We start from the raw sequence: 18,470 nt of genomic DNA, 5'->3' as shown, positions 1-18,470 counted from the left end.
GAACATAATTTTTTGGATTTATATTATTTTGATACTTTTATTAATTTTAAGATGTTAACATTTAAGCTATAGAATAAAATGATTTGTTATATAAATACTAATATATATATGCTCATCAATGAACATGCTATTAAAAGTAAATACATTAAAAGTCAATTGACGATATTAAAAGAATACTAAAAAAACACATAAAATCTCTATTCACGAATACTTCAGCCTAAATAAGCTACTTTCAACTACAAGAACGCGTTGATGATGAGAACATCATTTGAAGATCTTCAAAATAAAATTAAATTAGAAAAATTACGAAAATAAAATTTTAAACTGAACTTTGTATAAAAAAATAAATAGGAGTATAGAAAAGCTATAGATCTACAAGTAAATATTTACTATTATTAACAACAAATTATTTTACATAAAAGACATTTGTTAGACATTGAACTTGTTAGATACACTACACTTAGTAGTAGTTAAAATAATATTGTAAATAGATAAATATATTTTGATAGGTATTAAGTTAAATGGTGTGTATACAGTAGAATATAATATAATAACTTTTTTGTTTATTTTTATTTAGTTATTATAACGATTATTATGTACATACTTTATTTCAAAACGTTTTTCTTTCGACGAAGGTTCCTTTAACGTCTTTTATCATATGGTTAATGCTTAAAAAGCAAACTGACTAACTTATACACTGAACTACTTCACCGATTTTTCGCCACATTAGTTCAGCAATAACACTATACACCAATATCTGGTTATTATAGAAAAAAAAAAGTGAAAACAGTGTACGTGCCCTTCACCCCGATAGATCCTGATTTGGTTCCAATGGGTCCACCTCAGAAATACACTATTTCGAATAAAAAAGAATTATGAAAATCGGCCCACAATTGACGATAAAATAGGCGGATATATATTAAAAAAATATATACATCGGAACATAAAACCTCCTCCTTTTCGAAGTCGGTTAAAAACTAGATTTCTCAGCTTGAAATGGTCCAGACAGCTTCCTTATTAAAATTGACAAATATTTATTTAAAAAAAAACATCACTAAGAAAGAAAATAATATAAGATATTTTGGCTCAGTATAATAAAATTAATTCCAATAAGTTCAAGCTCTTTTGATTCCGTCCATTTTATATTTCTTGAAATGTTCTTTTTTAGGGAGCTTTACTTTTTTCCCAGTAAAGGGTGTTTACTGATAAAAAAAAGAAATAAACTTACACAAAGCGTTTACATTTTATGACTGCCTATTTTAGATAATATATTGAAGCTAACGTCTCGCCCTATTTTTTTATTCCCATGGTTTTATCCTGAGCTAAGGCTTAATACATTGTGTTATTTGAAAGATATCTATCGTACCATAGAGAAATAGAAAACCTAGTTTTGCCAGTTTGTGCCAGAAATTAGATAGAATGAAATGGAAATTCGTCCGTAAATGGTATTTTACGCTTTTGATGTGTATATCAGATTTATTTCGCTGGTCTGACCTATAGATGGCGCCTTTAACAACAGATCCCCATATAAGGTCTGCGAATGTAATTAGAAAGATTGTTTCAGAAAGTTAATTGAACAGGGTAAAATTAGAGAATTAACTTCATTCAGCGTTTAAGTAAGCGTTTGAGTAATGTAACGCTTTGTCAATGTCTAGATGGCACTACAATCGCCTTATCGGTCAATTTTTTGTTGGTTTGTTTTATTATAGTATTAATTTGATTAGATTATTTAATTTCTATGGTGCGTTTCGTTATTTATTTGTTTTGGGCGCCATATTTTCCGTCCAAGACATATTAAACGTTATCGGCGAAGAAGAATAGTGACCAAAAGTTAACCGACAGAGATCGACGAATATTAAAAAGGAATGTGATAGGAAAAAGCGGCAAAAGTGACAACAGAACTCAATATTCATTTGAGTAATATTGTTTTGGTAAGACCATTATATAGCGGGGGTTCCACAAAACTAATATTCATGCAAGGATTGCCATTGGAAAACGATTTATGACAGAAGCTAAAATTAGAGTAAGTGGTACAGCGATCATAAAGCCTAGACTTGATGATTGGAATAATGTGATATGGCCGGATGAATCATCGTTTACATTGTCTCCTAGAGACACATAGACCCCAAAAGGAGCCTACGATCTGGACTGCTTGCTTCCTACAGTCAAGTATGAAGGATGTTCCGTTATAATTTGGACGACAATATTGTGGTATTTAGCCTCTCTTTCATATATTACATATTATATAACAGGTCAATTGAAAAGTCCCCGGCCTACCATTGTAAAACACATTTTTTGGCAATTTTTTTTTATTTTAAATATCACCCTTTAGGGCGATACACTGATTATAGTGACCCTCCAACTTTTCGATATCATTTTTGTAGTACAATTTGTCCTTTGCTTGAAAATAGGCCTCAGTTTCGGCAATCATCTCTTCATTCGACGACAATTTCTTCCCAGCGAGCATTCTTTTGAGATCTGAGCACAGAAAATAGTCGCTGGTGACCAAATCTGGAGGATACGGTGGATAAGAACGCAACTCGAAGCCCAATTCATGGATTTTTACCATCGTTTTCACTAACATGTGACACGGTGCATTGTCTTGGTGAAGCAGCACTTTCTTCTTCTCCAAATGCGACCGTTTTTCGGCGATTTCGTCCTTCAAACGGTCCAATAACGCTATGTAATAGTCGCTGTTGATGGTCCTTCCTTTTTCAAGGTAGTCAATGAAAATTATTCCATGATCATCTCAAAATACGAAAGCCAAAACCTTACCAGCCGACTGTTGCGTTTTCCCACGCCTTGGAGCGGGTTCATCATGTGAAGTACATTCGGATGACTATCGATTGGACCTCGGAGTGAAATGATGGAACCATGTTGCATCCATTGTCACATATTGACGCAAAAAGTCGGGTTTATTACGCTTGATCATCTTCAAACACTGCTCCGAATCATCAACTCGTCGTTGTTTTTGGTCAAAAGTGAGCTCGCGCGGCACCTACTTTGCACAGAGCTTTCTCATACCCAAATATTCGTGAATGATTTGATATACACGATCAGTTGATATCTTTAGAGTGTCTGCTATTACATTCAATTTCAATTTACGGTCGTTTAAAATCATTTTGTGGATTTTTTCAATGTTTTCTTCGTTAACAACCTCTTTTGGCATTTTCCTGGGGCACTGTCCGAAAACTCGGCATCAAGCCAAGTATTTGCTTCAACTGTATTTTTCCCTTCAAAATGCAATATTCTATCAACACGCGAAATTCCTTTTTATCCGCTTTTTTCACAATAACAAAAGTTGCTTCATTCAAAATCACAAACTAATGATCCGACAGCTGTCAAATTTATACACGCATCTTGAGGGTTAGGGCTAACTGAAAAACATATGAATTTAATTCTAGTAGCGCCATCTATGTGTCAGGTCAGGAACTTTTCAATTGACCTGTTATTGATATTTGCTGCCATATAGCATATTTCTGATACTGTGCATGGACGCACTGCCAAAAAGATACAGTCTCGGTTTGAGGAGAACGCGACAACATTCCGTTGAAAACAATTCCAACACTATTCCGCAAATATCTGCAACTAGATGTTCAAAAATAAATAGTAACTTAACACCTTATTCACAAATAAATGTTGTATTACTGTATCACCTGTCTATTTGCAAATTAGACATGTTATGTAAATCTAACTAAACAAACGTAACAGAAGAACAGCAGTAAAATCAAAGTATTTCAAAGTATAATACAAAGAGTATCTCGATGCAGTAAATAAATTCCAAGTCGCCGAAATGCGAGATCTGCTGGTCGAATATTTTTGCCAAACTCATTAATAACTTGCCCAATCATTAGATATTCAGGTAATTTCACATCGACTAAAAGCATTGGAAATGATACAACAACAAGAAAAACAATGGCTAACTAAAGCCTCAAGCTGAACTTTAATAGACAGAAATAGCCACTATATCAAGAAGGGCTTGACCCAACATGTGGCGCATGAGATTAAAGATTGTCTTGAAACGATAAAATGGATCATCGTACCCCACCCGCAGTATTATCCAGATATTTCTCTTTCAGTTTATGTCGAATATTGAATAAATATTTTCAGAATATATTTATTTTATATACTTAAATCCTTATTTTATAATCTAACTTCCTATCAAATAGATTAATAAAAATTATAATATTTTTAAAATTATAATTTGGGTGTTTTACATAATATTCACCTTCAATATTTCATGAAAAATTACTTTTTAATTCGAAACATAAATATTAAAAACTAATTTTCAGCGAAAATCTCAAGGAATATCACAACCATTAATTCAAGTTTATCTTTCATTTTCATAAACCGGCAAATGTATTCTTTCTTCGAGAACTTCGAGCAATCTCATTTATTTTTGCGGACCGATTAGTTCGTTTTCTTCATTACTAAATATAAGAGCATCCATTTTAACCACCACAAGATGATTCGCGCAAAATGTTAGTATTTTTCTTAAATTAATGAATCAACAAAGGTTTCAGCTTAATTTGGTTTGTCGATGAGAAGCCATATTAAACAATTTTTTTTAATTATTTAATTATTACATTGTTAGTAGTCGTTTCCGTCTAACCTACAATTTGTCCTTATGATAACTTAAATTTAGGTATATAACTACTGGAGGACTCATTGGTCCTATCTCAGTCGCTGGTGAAATAATGTTTATACATGTCACTGCTGTATTTTTTATTAAATGGACCATCTCTTGACTGACTGTGGGCACCTAAAGGTCTCGATGTACGTAATCAACAACAACAGCACCCAAATACTATAGATTTGGGTGCGCTCACAATACCTCTGGAGACTTTGTTTCGAAAAATTTGTATTTTATTTATGTTACTCTTTGCAGAACATCCCCATAATTGAACTCCGTATGTCAATATAGGTTTCAGAATTTGCTTATATAATAGTAATTTATTATGTACTGATAATTGCGATTTTCTTCCAATTAGCCAGTACATTTTCCTATATTTCAATTCCAGTTCTTTTCTTTCCTTCTTTATATGTTCCTTCCAGTGAAGTTTTGCACCTAGGTTCATTCCAAGATATTTAGCGTTGTTGCTATATGGAATGATAGTATTATTTAAAGTTATTGGTGCTTGTATGGTCTGTTTATAGGTGAACAGCACATGTACATATTTACTTTCATTAATTCTTATTTTCCAAGCTTGGTACCAATTATTGATATTGTGACTTGCCTGTTGTAATTTTCGTGAGGCTTCTTCACTATTGTCCCCGACAGCTACAATCGCAGTATCATCAGCAAATGTAGCCATCATAATATTATCCATATGTAGTATATCACAAGTGTAGAGTAGATAAAGCATTGGTCCCCATACTCTTTCTTGTGGTAAATCTGCTTTAGCTTCTTTTATCCTAGAGTAAGCTTCTTCTTGTTTGACTCTAAACATTCTGGTTGTAATGTATGATTTTAATAGTTCGGTGTGTTTTTTTGGTAGCATTTTCTGTAGTTATGAAGGCCTTCATGCCAAACTTTATCGAAGGTTTGTGCTATAACATCCGTTATTCTGTGGACCTGGTCAATTATTGAATGCTTGTTAATAAACCCAAACTGTAATGTGGATATTAGGTTTTTTCTGTCTAATATTAAACAAAATGCTACTCTATACTACATAATACTACTCTATACTATACTACATAAAAACTACTGCTACATACTATAGTTATTGGCATTATGAGTTATTCAATAGGAATTACATCATCAGCATTATTTATTGACCGACTTCAAAAAGGAGGACGTTCTATGTTTGTCTGTATATATATATATATATATATATATATATATATATATATATATATATATATTCGATGATTTCTCCATCACTTATGGACCGATTTTCAAAATTCTTCAAAATTTCAAAGGCACGTACAAAGTTTTCACATAATTTTTATCTAAAATAATCAACCACAAAGCCATTGTTTGATTTTAAGAACTAACTGATTTTAACTATTATCAACTGATCACTCTGAAGTCGGTACGAGTAACAGTAATTGTATTTGTTTTTGTGTATATGTCACAAAATTATATTATTATTTTTGTATTGTTTTACTTTTTAGTGAGTTTCTCTTTTATTTTTTGAGGTCGGTTAAATTTTTTTTTTTATTTTTTTTAGTATTATATATTTACTTAATAAATTACGAAGTTATTTTATGAAGTATTACAATGGACAGGCCAAGTAAAGATGCAGGCCGTAGGAGGAAAGATAATTTAACAGAGAAGAACAATAATTGAAAATAAGGAACGCCTCACGCCCAGGATATTTGAAAGATGTGCTAATTAAACTAGAAAAACAACAAAAAGTTGTTGTCCCCTACCCGTGACCTACGCGAGTTACCTGAACGCTCTAGCCGTTACACCATAGAAGAAGTTTCTCCAATATTTCCACGGGTTTTCATATGATATTGTTAGTTCTTAAAAGCAAATAATGGCTTTGTGTTTGATTATTTTAGATAAAAATTATGTAAAAACTTTGTACGTGCATTTGACATTTGACGACTTCTCTAGAGAGAGTTAACGTTTGAAATTATTAGACTAAAAGTTAAATTTTATTACAAAAATAACGTTATAATAATAAAATATAATAACTAACATCGCTAGTATAAATATTGATACAAATTTCAAAATTCATTACTAGTTAATTACATGTTTTAATTGAAAATATACTATTCCAAAGATTCATGTCCAAAATATCTATTCTTCTGACTTGTCTAAGCGTTTACCCACACATTTTTAACATTATTAAAATTTTTTGTGATCACTAAAAGTTACTGTACAATTTCATGAGAAATATTGTGTTCTTTTTTTAATTTAAAACAAAAAAGAACCATTCATTTGGAATCTAATGTTTGTTTCTATGTAACAAAAAATATACTCTTTGGGCAACAAAAAATAAAAAGCAATCTGAAAAAGGTTTTTTTTCGAAATCTACGTTTATCTTTAGGGCAAATTACCTATATTTACATACTTCATACGTTAAATTTTAATTAAAACGTATAATTAAATGGAGCGGTGTTAAGGAACCGCAAAACAATATAGATTAAGACAGTTATTTTAATATATATTAACTAAAATACGATAAAAGATAATGTGTTGTTTAATTCAAAATAATGCTTTGAAATATTTCTGATGCAGCGTATTAAAAATGTTGATCAAAAATATAGATCATAAATTCTAAAAAGTCAGACCAGTATCACCAGTTAAAATACGCCAAAGATTTTTTTTCTTTTTTTGCCAGTGACAATCAATGAAGCAGCAATATTGAAATGACTCGAAATGACTGCATAATAACTTTCTGATAACTTTCTCAACCGCAACCTCTAGAAACAGTTGATTTATCAACCTACTAAATTGTCGCAGCTTCTTCTGTTGAGATATGACAGAGCAGCACTAACATCAGTCAAAAAAGTATCTTATCGGCTTTGTGAACATATTTCTTAAAATCAAACAGCAAAAGCAATGAATGCCAAAACTGCAGTTTTAGGTATTCCATATTTAGAGCATCTATTTCCATATGTTTATTATTGCTCGTAAACCATTGGAATAATATTTAACAAGGATCAACTTTCCGAGTAATGCCAATAACCCGGTTCGGTAAGACTGAAAATCTTCTGGGATGGCCTCCAAGTTAGTTTTCCCACCATTCGATAAACTTAGTCCCGAGGGTTGGAATTGGGAGCCACATTAAATAGTAAGCCTGAAGAAAAGGAAAAGAAGACTACAAATTATAGCAAAAAAATATTATTTATATATTAAGTTTGTATTTCGTACATGTTTACTATCGTACGCATAATTTAATTAAACACAATTATTCATAAACTTTAGAAATATGCTCTAAATTTATATAACATAAGAGAAATGATTCGTTAAGCCCAAATATGAAGACTAAAAATATTTAAAAGATTACACTCCTTTTGGGTAAAATGTAAAAAGTAACTCTATGGTTACGACCTAATTTTCGGGAATATCTTAAGCTGTATCAGGATCATCCATTCAAGCTTATCTTTCATTTCCATAGAGTAGGAAATTTTATTCTACAGTGATCTAAAGAAATTTACTTTTATTTTAGGTACGGCTTAATAAAAGTTTCCTCTTTTTGCAAAAATATGAACATTACTTTTAATTACCACAAGATGATTCACACAAATACCGACAAATACCCATTTCCAAATGAAGTAAGGGGAACCTTTCTGTCCACGTGTCAAATATTAATGAGATTTTTATTATCGTAGAGAAGAAAGCTGGCAACTGTTAATATGAAATTTGTGGGGAAATGTGAATTGATTGAATTAACTGATTTTAGTGTATTTTGCTTCTTGAGAATATTGTTATCTAATCTATTAATCATTACAGTTCAAATGTTAAGTAAGGATTCTTGATCAACGATTCCAACACCAACAGAAAAAAAAGTACACGTTGAGTGCATTCTTCAAGTGTTGCCTAACCACGGTGTTATCAATCAGAAATTCAATCATTTTAAATATTCTTACGTCACTTCGCTTGACCATGAAAGAAAGCTTTAAAAAAACATGATTTTGATTTTAGAAATTCTTATTCTAAGGAACAAAACATAAACACTAAAGCCCTTTTTTTTTAAATCACCAAAACTCCAAATACTGAGTCAATGCTAACTCAGAAGAAGAGAAACATGAAAGTTTTGTACACATCCTAGGCATAACTATGTGGAGTTCCATTTACTTTTGAATATTAAAATGGCCAAGAGAGAACACTCAGTATCGAACGATACTAATACATAATTGGCACGTATTTCTGTCCTGTTTTTGAGAGGTTATGATAATATATATTTTATGTGAGAAATATGGACTATATGAATAGGTAAATGAAGTAACGAAAATATGTATCTGTTAAAATGAAACTAACTATATAATTTACCAAAAGGCAATTTTAAGCATTCCTTGATTAGCGCTTGTATACACTAAATGACTCAACGATTCAAAATGATCTTAAGATATTTATGTTTATTATTGCTCGTAAACTATTAGAATAATATTTAACAAGGATCAACTATCCGAGTCATGCCAATGACCCGGTTGGGTAAGACTGAAAATCTTCTGGGATGGCCTCCAAGTTAGTTTTCCCACCAGTTGATAAACTTGCCGTGCCGAGGGTTGTAATTCGGAGTCACATTAAATAGTAAGCCTGGAGAAAAGGAAAAGAAGACTACAAATTATAGCAAAAAAATATTATTTATATATTAAGTTTGTATTTCGTACATTTTTACTATCGTACGCATTATTTAATTAAACACAATTATTCATAAACTTTAGAAGTATGCTCTAAATTTATATAACATAAGAGAAATGATTCGTTAAGCCCAAATATGAAGACTAAAACTATTTAAAAGATTACACTCCTTTCGGGTAAAATGTAAAAAGTAACTCTATGGTTACGACCTAATTTTCTAGAATATCTTAAGCCGTATCAGGATCATCCATTCAAGCTTATCATTTCCATAGAGTAGGAAATTTTATTCTACAGTGATCTAAAGAAATTTACTTTTATTTTGGGTACGGCTTAATAAAAGTTTCCTCTTTTTGCAAAAATATGAACATTACTTTTAATTACGACAGGATGATTCATATAAACACCGACAAATACCCATTTCCAAATGAAGTAAGGGGAACCTTTCTGTCCACGTGTCAAATATTAATGAGATTTTTATTATCGTAGAGAAGAAAGCTGGTAACTGTTAATATGAAATTTGTGGGGAATTGTGAATTGATTGAATTAACTGAATTTAGTGCAGTTTGCTTCTTGAGAATATTGTTATCTAATTTGTTAATCATTAGAGTTCATATGTTAAGTAAGGATTCAGTAAGGAGGGATCTTGATCAACGATTACAACACCAACAGAAAAAAACGTACACGTTGAGTGCATTCTTCAAGTGTTGCCTAACCACGGTGTTCTCTACGCAGAAATTCAATCATTTTAAATATTCTTACGTCACTTCGCTTGACCATGAAAGAAAGCTTTAAAAAAACATGGTTTTGATTTTAGAAATTCTTATTCTAAGGAACAAAACATAAATAGTAAAGACCATTTTTATTTAAAAACCACCAAAACTCCAAATATTGAGCCAATGCTAACTCAGAAGAAGAGAAATATGAAAGATTTGTACACATTTGACATAACTATTTGGAGTTCCGTTTTCTTTTGAATATCAAAATGGCCAAAAGAAAACGCTCAATATCGAATGATACAGACACATGATTGGCACTTATTTCTCTGCTGTTTTGGAGAGGTTAAAAGACAATACGTGGTTGGAACACACAACCAAGAAGGTTATGGACACTGTGCAAGTTCTTTTTCCAAAAAGCATTGTTAGAAGACAAGGCTCCAAAGTCACCCGATTTTAGTTCTTGCGATTCTTTTATCTTGGACTAAATCCAAACTGTGTTGCAATAAGGCAACCAATTAAGGCACGGGAACAAAATATAGGTCGGGTAAGAAACATTTTTCTTGCTTAAAGACTGATACTACTTGATATGGTTCTGAATCCATAGTATATCATCATACTAGATGTAATTAAAAAAGTCATTAATATGTTTCTGTACATTTTAGTGGTATTAACTTAAATAAATTCAACGAAAGAAAATATACACGTTGAGTGCGTTCCTCAAGTCTTACATATCCAATTATTAGTTCAAAACCAACAAAACTCCAAATATTGAACCAATGACAACTCAGAGAAGAAAAACATTATAGATATTTATACATTCTAGGCATAACTATTTGGTATGCTATTTAGAGAATTTTGGTATGCTATTTAGAGCACTCCTGTTTTAGAGAGGTTAAAAGACGAACGTGGTTGGAACACACAACCAAGAAGGTTATGGACACTGTCCAAGCTCTTTTCCCAAAAAAAGCATTGCTAGGGTTAGAGGACATGCGCAAGCCCGCTAGATCATCCGATCTTAGTTCGTGTGATTCTCTTTTTTTTTTGATCCACAAAAATAGAAGCACAGGAAGAAAATATACATTGCGTAAGAAACATTATTATTACATTAAATCATTATACTAAATATAAACGTTATACTAAATGTAATTATAAAAGTCATTAATGTTTTCCTGTACACTTTAGTGGTATTAACTTCTGATATCTGATATCTTCTTAATAAAACACTAACCGAGTAACCATGAAGATACGTACAGCGAACGCAACAAGTGGAATAAATGCAAAGAACAACGCAATTTTATATAAAATGTTAGGAAAATAAATTATTCTTTTAATAAGTCTGGTTTATTTATTATTTTTGTAATATATATTTTAAGTGAGAAATATGTGTAAAAGATAAATATTAATGCAATAGGATGTGTGACTATATGACATTTTATTCTTGAACATTCTATCAATTATTTCGATTAATTACCTTATGGACCTAAGTTTTTAAAAAACAATAGTTCATTTAATGATAGTAAATATATTCCTTTAATATACAATTCTAAATTGTATAAAATAAATTACCTAATAGTGTTCGTTATTATTTTAATATGCATCCTAAATTAAATATTCATTTCAAAATTGTTTTTTTCGTATATTGTCTGTTTTAATACACAGACATATACTACTTTATTTATTATTTCATATTTATGTTCATAACACAAAACTAAAGAAAGATCATGTATATATATATATATATATATATATATATATATATATATTTCACGCTCTGAAGTAATCAGAGTCCTGAAAATAATCTTACTTAAGCTGCGTTGTTTTATATTCAATGGAATAGTAACTTAAACTAATCAACACGTTGTTGATCGTTGCAACTTAAAGAAATATGGGATTTTCCATATATATTAATATGTTTTAATATACAGACATTTAATCATCATTTTAATTAGTGTTATATATCAAATACATTTTTGATCTTATATCTGAAATACTACGAAAACAATGTTTTTTAAAATTATTCTCTTTACGTTCTTATGACAGAAACATAATTGACTTACGTAATAAAGTGTGATCAAATTTTAACCATAGAGCGATCACTAGTATATTAAATTTTTTTAGTTTTATCTTTACTTGACTTTACATATCTTACTTTTATATTATATAGAGGATTTTATTATGAAAAGTTGCAACTGAATTTCTTAAGATGACTTATTTCAATTTGAAATTAATAATTACTCGCATCCATTATTTGGAGTATCTACGGGGTGATACAAAAATGGTACTGTTGCTTCTATAGACCCTACTAACCTTACATAAAACTTACAGCATTGTGAACGAAGAGGTCTTATAATAAATATGTTAAAAGAAAAATAAACTGTAATTGATTGTTCACTTTTTTTAAAGCTGAGTAGTTCTGAATATATTATGGCAAAACAATAGCAAAAGGAGATGTCGGAATAACTGATAATTAATTACAGAAATCTGAGGTGAATTCATTACGGAAGTATTGAATGTGATGTAGTCAACACGCCTTCATTAAATTCATATCAGTAGTTGATATATGTCTACATTTAAAAGCTAAGAAAAATAAAAACGAATATATTGTGCTATATATCGCGACATTAATAAAACAAAAAAAAGAAAACTAAAGTGATTTAACGATTTGTTCTGCTAATTTTGGACTTGAAGAAGGTAAAAATAGAATTATCATTGATGTTGATATGAAGCTTATCATAAGCCAAATTTTTTGAACCATTCGATACAAAGATAATTACAAAAAAAAGCTCTATGTATAAGCTTAGTGCGAAAAATATGACAGACCGAATTGACATCTAAGATGCCCTATTTACTGAACGAAGTCGAATTATCTCTGACAAGTATTGAAATCGGTGATGTTAGAAATAGAATGGAATCATATAACAGGAATTGTTTGATATATACACCATATAGTCCATTTAAACCACCCCTTAACTATAACTTGTTTTGATCTCTCTAAAACCCTCCCTGCTTAACTAATCTGTCTTCAAAAGCATTAGAAACAATTTAATTTGTTTAATTTTCAACCAGAAACTACAAACGTTCGTCGATACGCTTTGGTACTACTCGAAAAGTGACGAAACATATTTAGTTTAAATAAAAGGGTTCTTTAATAATCAATGGCCTTAAAACAACCAATTTAAAAACTACTTTGAAAAAGTATAATCTGTGAATAAAATTAGATTTAAATATTATTATCCGCACTCAATGTTAAATATTCAATTAAAGTGCGAAACACTTTGATCTATTGATCTTTGATGTTTAATATCTGACTGAAATAAAACAAATACGCAACCTTCTTCTTAGAACTAACCTGACAGGACTAGATAAAATTATGTTCTGTTGTCACAAAAGAAAATAGAAAATGATCGTTTATGGATATATTGATGATAACGACGTACTCGTGTATTTTTCGATTGTGAGTATGGTAACCAAAATATCCAAAAAATAACCAAAAATAAATAGCTATAAAATGTAAACTATTTTTTACCCAAAAATAATTCAGATTCAATCGAATTTTTAACAGTATTATAGATAATATTAATACCATCTAGTTTAGAAAAACCACCCAACAAAGGCAGATTTACCTGGGCTAGCTTTAAAAAGCTTGTTGGGTGAGTGAGTTCAGATTGAATATTCTAGCTACGGAATAAATTTATATTTATCTATGCAATAGTATAAAATATTCAAGACTTGAACAAATTTTTCCTGTTACATACTGGCATACTGGCAGAAGGCTTCAAGAACTTGTGATTCTAAGATTAATAACCCATAAAATTATTATTTATAATATATCATACCATTCAATAAGAGAAATAGTGTTTATATAATAACATAATAGAAGCACAAAATGTATAAAACGCTTGATTATTTTATATAAATTTAGAGCTTGCATATTTATTATATGTATATTTTTTTCTTTTTTTATGCCAGTCTTAACTGTTATGCTTGTATAGTGCTTATTCCAAATATTTTAACTGTGGTAATTGGAAAACACCACAAAACACAACTGTTTATACGATAATATAAAAACTAAATATGGTCCTATTATTACTGGTTGTCATAACTACGTGAACTAACAGGTCAATTGAAAAGTCCCCGGCCTACCATAGTAAAACACATTTTTTTGGCAAAATTAGTTTTTTTCATTCAACATAATTCCCTTCAAGGGTGATATACTGATTATAGCGACCCTCCAACTTTTCGATACCATTTTTGTAGTATGATTTGTCTTTTGCTTCAAAATAAGCCAAAATGTCTTCCCTGCGAGAATTATTTTGAGATCTGAGTACAGGAAATAGTCGCTGGCGGCCAGATCTGAAGAATACGGTGGATGAGAAAGCAAATCGTAGCACAATTCCTGTATTTTGCCATCGTTTTCACTAACTTGTGATACGGGGAATTGTCTTGATGAAGCAGCACTTTCTTTTTCTGCAAATGCGGTATTTCGGCGATTTCGTCCTTCGAACGGTCCAATAACGCTATGTAATAGTCGCTGTTGATGGTCCTTCCTTTGTCAAGGTAGTCAATGAAAATTATTCCATGCGCATTCCAAAATACAGACGCCATAACCTTTCCAGCCGACTGTTGCGTTTTCCCACGCTTTGGAGCGGGTTCATCGTGTGATTATCATATCCAAACACTGCTCCGAATCATCAACTCGTCGTCGCTGTTTTTGGTCAAAAGTGAGCTCGCGCCGCAACCACTTTGCACAGAGCTATCTCATACCCAAATATTCTTAAATGATATGGTGTACACATTCAGTTGATATCTTTAGAGTGTCTGCTTTTCGTTCAATTTCAATTTACGGTTATTCAAACTCATTTTGTGGATTTTTTAAAAGTTTTCGTCTGTAACAACCTCTTTTGGGCGCCCACTGCGTTCACCGTCTTAGGCGCACATTTCACCACTTCTAAACTTAGCATATCAATCCTTGATGGTTGATTTCACTGGAGCAGTGTCCGAAACCTCAAAATCAATATTTTATCAACACGCGAAATTCCTTTTTATCCATTTTTTTCACAATAACAAAAGTTGCTTTACTCAAAATGCTATAATTCACAAACTAATAATCCGACAGCTGTCAAATTTTTACAGGCATCTTTGAGGGCTAGGGCTAACTAAAAAACATATGGGTTTAATTCTAGTAGCACCATCTATGTGTCAAGCCGGTGACTTTTCAATTGACCTGTTACATGTCTATAGTTGACAATTAGATAAAATATAATTTAATCTAATTAAGAGAAATAATTTATTATATTTTATGATTTCTCACGTAAAGATTTCAAAATAAATTTCATTATAGTACAAAAAATAATAATTAAAAATAATAGAATAGACACAAAAAATTTATAATACAGTATAAGCTTGATTATTATATAAATACTTAGAGCATGCATAGATAGCGGAGGATGTACATTTTTCGAGATAGTTTTAAATGGCATGTTTCTATAGTGCTAATTCCAAATATTTTAACTATGATAATTGGTAAATACTTGATAATGCTTGTAACTTGTTGAGATACAATAATATAAAATTTGTAAAAACAGAATATGGTGCTATTATTATTGGTTATGACATATCCACGTAAACTATATGTCTATAGTAAACAATTAAAGATAAAATATACTTCAAAATGAGTAAGAGAAAAAGAGAAACAATTTATTGTATTTCATGGTTTCTTACTTAACAATTTTACCATAAATTTCATGATATATAATACAAAAAATAAGAGTTCATAATAATAGAATAAGAACACAATTTAATATATTATATGCTTGATTATTTTATAGATACTTAGAGCAAGCAGAGATAGCGGAGGATGTATATTTCTCGGTATCTATCCTAGAGTTAATTGGCTTCGTCTGCTTCCATAGTACTTATTGCAAATATTTTAACTGTGGTAGTTTGTAAATACTTGGTAACTTGTTGTGATACAATAATATAAAATTTGTAAAAACAGAATATGGTTTTAAACAAAATGAATAAGAGAAACAGTTTATTGTATTTTATGGTTTCTAACTTATAGATTTTACCAGGAATTTCATGATATATAAAACAAAAATTAATAGTTCATAATAATAGAATAAGATCACGAAATAATACAGTATAAACTTCATTATTTTATAGATACTAACAGAATGCATAGATAGCGGAGGATGTATATTTTTCGTTCTTTATCCTAGTCTTAGCTGGCATAGTTCTATAGTGCTTATTCCAAATATTTCAACTATGGTAATTGGAAAACATTTGATAACTATTGCAACTTGTTGTGATACTACAATATAAAATTTATAAAACCAGAATTTGGTCCTATTATGATGGGTTAGGTCATATCTACGTGAATTATATGTCTATATTAAATAATTAGATAAAATATAATTTAAAATAAGTAAGAAAAACAATTTATTATATTTTATGGTTTCTTACTTAAGGATTTTACTAGAAATTTAATGATATATAATTCAATAAGAACACAAAATAAGATAGTATATGCTTGATTATTTTTTAAATACTTAGAGCATGTATAGATAGCGAAGGATGTATATTTTTCGGTCTTTATCCTAATCTGAATTGGCTTGCTTCTATAGTGCTTATTCCAAATATTTTAACAGTGGTAATTGAAAAACCTTTATAATTATTGCAACTTGTTGTGATGCTATAATATAAAATTTAGAAAACCAGAATTTGGTCCTATTATTATTGGTTAGGTCATAGCTACGTGAATTATATGTCTATATTAAATAATCAGATAAAATATAATTTAAAATAAATAAGAAAAACAGTTTATTATATTTTATGGTTTCCTACTTAAGGATTTTACCAGAAATTTAATGATATATAATTCAATAAGAACGCAAAATAAGATAGTATATGCTTGATTATTTTTTAAATACTTAGAGCATGTATAGATAGCGAAGGATGTATATTTTTCGGTCTATATCCTAATCTGAACTGGCTTGCTTCTATAGTGCTTATTCCAAATATTTTAACAGTGGTAATTGAAAAACCTTTATAATTATTGCAACTTGTTGTGATGCTATAATATAAAATTTAGAAAACCAGAATTTGGTCCTATTATTATTGGTTAGGTCATAGCTACGTGAATTATATGTCTATATTAAATAATCAGATAAAATATAATTTAAAATAAATAAGAAAAACAGTTTATTATATTTTATGGTTTCTTACTTAAGGATTTTACCAGAAATTTAATGATATATAATTCAATAAGAACGCAAAATAAGATAGTATATGCTTGATTATTTTTTAAATACTTAGAGCATGTATAGATAGCGAAGGATGTATATTTTTCGGTCTATATCGTAATCTGAACTGGCTTGCTTCTATAGTGCTTATTCCAAATATTTTAACAGTGGTAATTGAAAAACCTTTATAATTCTTGCAACTTGTTGTGTTACTATAACATAAAATTTAGAAAACCAGAATTTGGTCCTATTGTTATTGGTTAGGTCATAACTACGTGAGCTATATATCTGTAGTTAACAATTAGATAAAATATAATTTAAAATAAATAAGAAAAATAACTTATGATATTTTATGGTTACTAACTTAAAGATTTTACCAGATATTTCATGACCTAATACATAAAATAAGAAATACTGTAGTATAAGTTGATGATGTGTATGTTTCGTTCTTTATCCTAGTCTTAACTGGTATGCTTCAATAGTGCCTATTCGAAATGTTAATTGAAAAACATTGGATAATACTTGCTTGTTGCAACTTGTTGTGATTCTTTAAAATATAAATACTAAAAAAATACAACATGTTTTTATTTTTATTGGTTATGTCATAACTACATGAACTATATGTCTGTAGTAAACAATTAGATAAAATATATTAATAAATGATAAACAGTGAACTATCCTACCTTTCTAGAAGTCTGCTGGTGAACGAAAAGAGATTATTCTTACGACACTAGGTAAAATGATGTTTTCTTATCACAGACGTATAATAAAAAACGTTAAATTCGATAGGGAAACGATCGTCTATGGGATCATTGTGCCGACAACGTCGTGCTCGCGTACTTCTCGACAGTGGGCATCGTGAAAAACGGGCGATGCATACGACCTGCCCACGCGACAACAACTGGCCGACTAGTGCTGGAAATTAATTTGGAAAAGCTCGTGTTCTGAGCGGCGCGGGACTTTTCCTGCGAGGATGCTGCGCTTTTCGGTACGCGTGCTACACGTGATCACGTCCCTCTCTGTCCAGGCGACGGCGACGGCAGCGGTATAGGGAAACGGGAACGAGACGCGGCCGAAGAACGGAAAGCAATTTGAATGGCTTCGGGATTTTCGGTTGATGACTTCGATTGATCTGTACGTGATCCAGGATCAGATATCGGTCGTTTCTTTTTTGTTTGTCATTATTTTCCGCTCAGGTAAGGTGTAAATGGACGGTACGTCATTAAACCAACTGCAAGAAATGGTCAA

At 30.5% G+C, this 18,470-nt stretch overlaps 1 protein-coding gene across 1 annotated transcript in view; it reads right to left on the bottom strand.

Moving 5' to 3' along the window:
- Positions 1-18,045, bottom strand: part of Gyc88E (Guanylyl cyclase at 88E) — a 175,000-nt gene extending 156,955 nt beyond the window's left edge. Inside the window, exon 1 of the mRNA XM_076396476.1 lies at positions 17,906-18,045. The gene's annotated coding sequence lies outside the window, so the exon portion shown is untranslated. The remainder of the gene's footprint in view (positions 1-17,905) is intronic.
- Between the last annotated feature and the right edge of the window lie 425 nt (positions 18,046-18,470).

Source organism: Rhynchophorus ferrugineus, unplaced genomic scaffold, assembly GCF_030347505.1.
Source record: "Rhynchophorus ferrugineus isolate W39M unplaced genomic scaffold, kcgeb_rfMv2 rfM2, whole genome shotgun sequence".
NCBI lineage: Eukaryota > Metazoa > Arthropoda > Insecta > Coleoptera > Curculionidae > Rhynchophorus > Rhynchophorus ferrugineus.
This window is presented reverse-complemented; position numbering and strand designations above follow the sequence as displayed.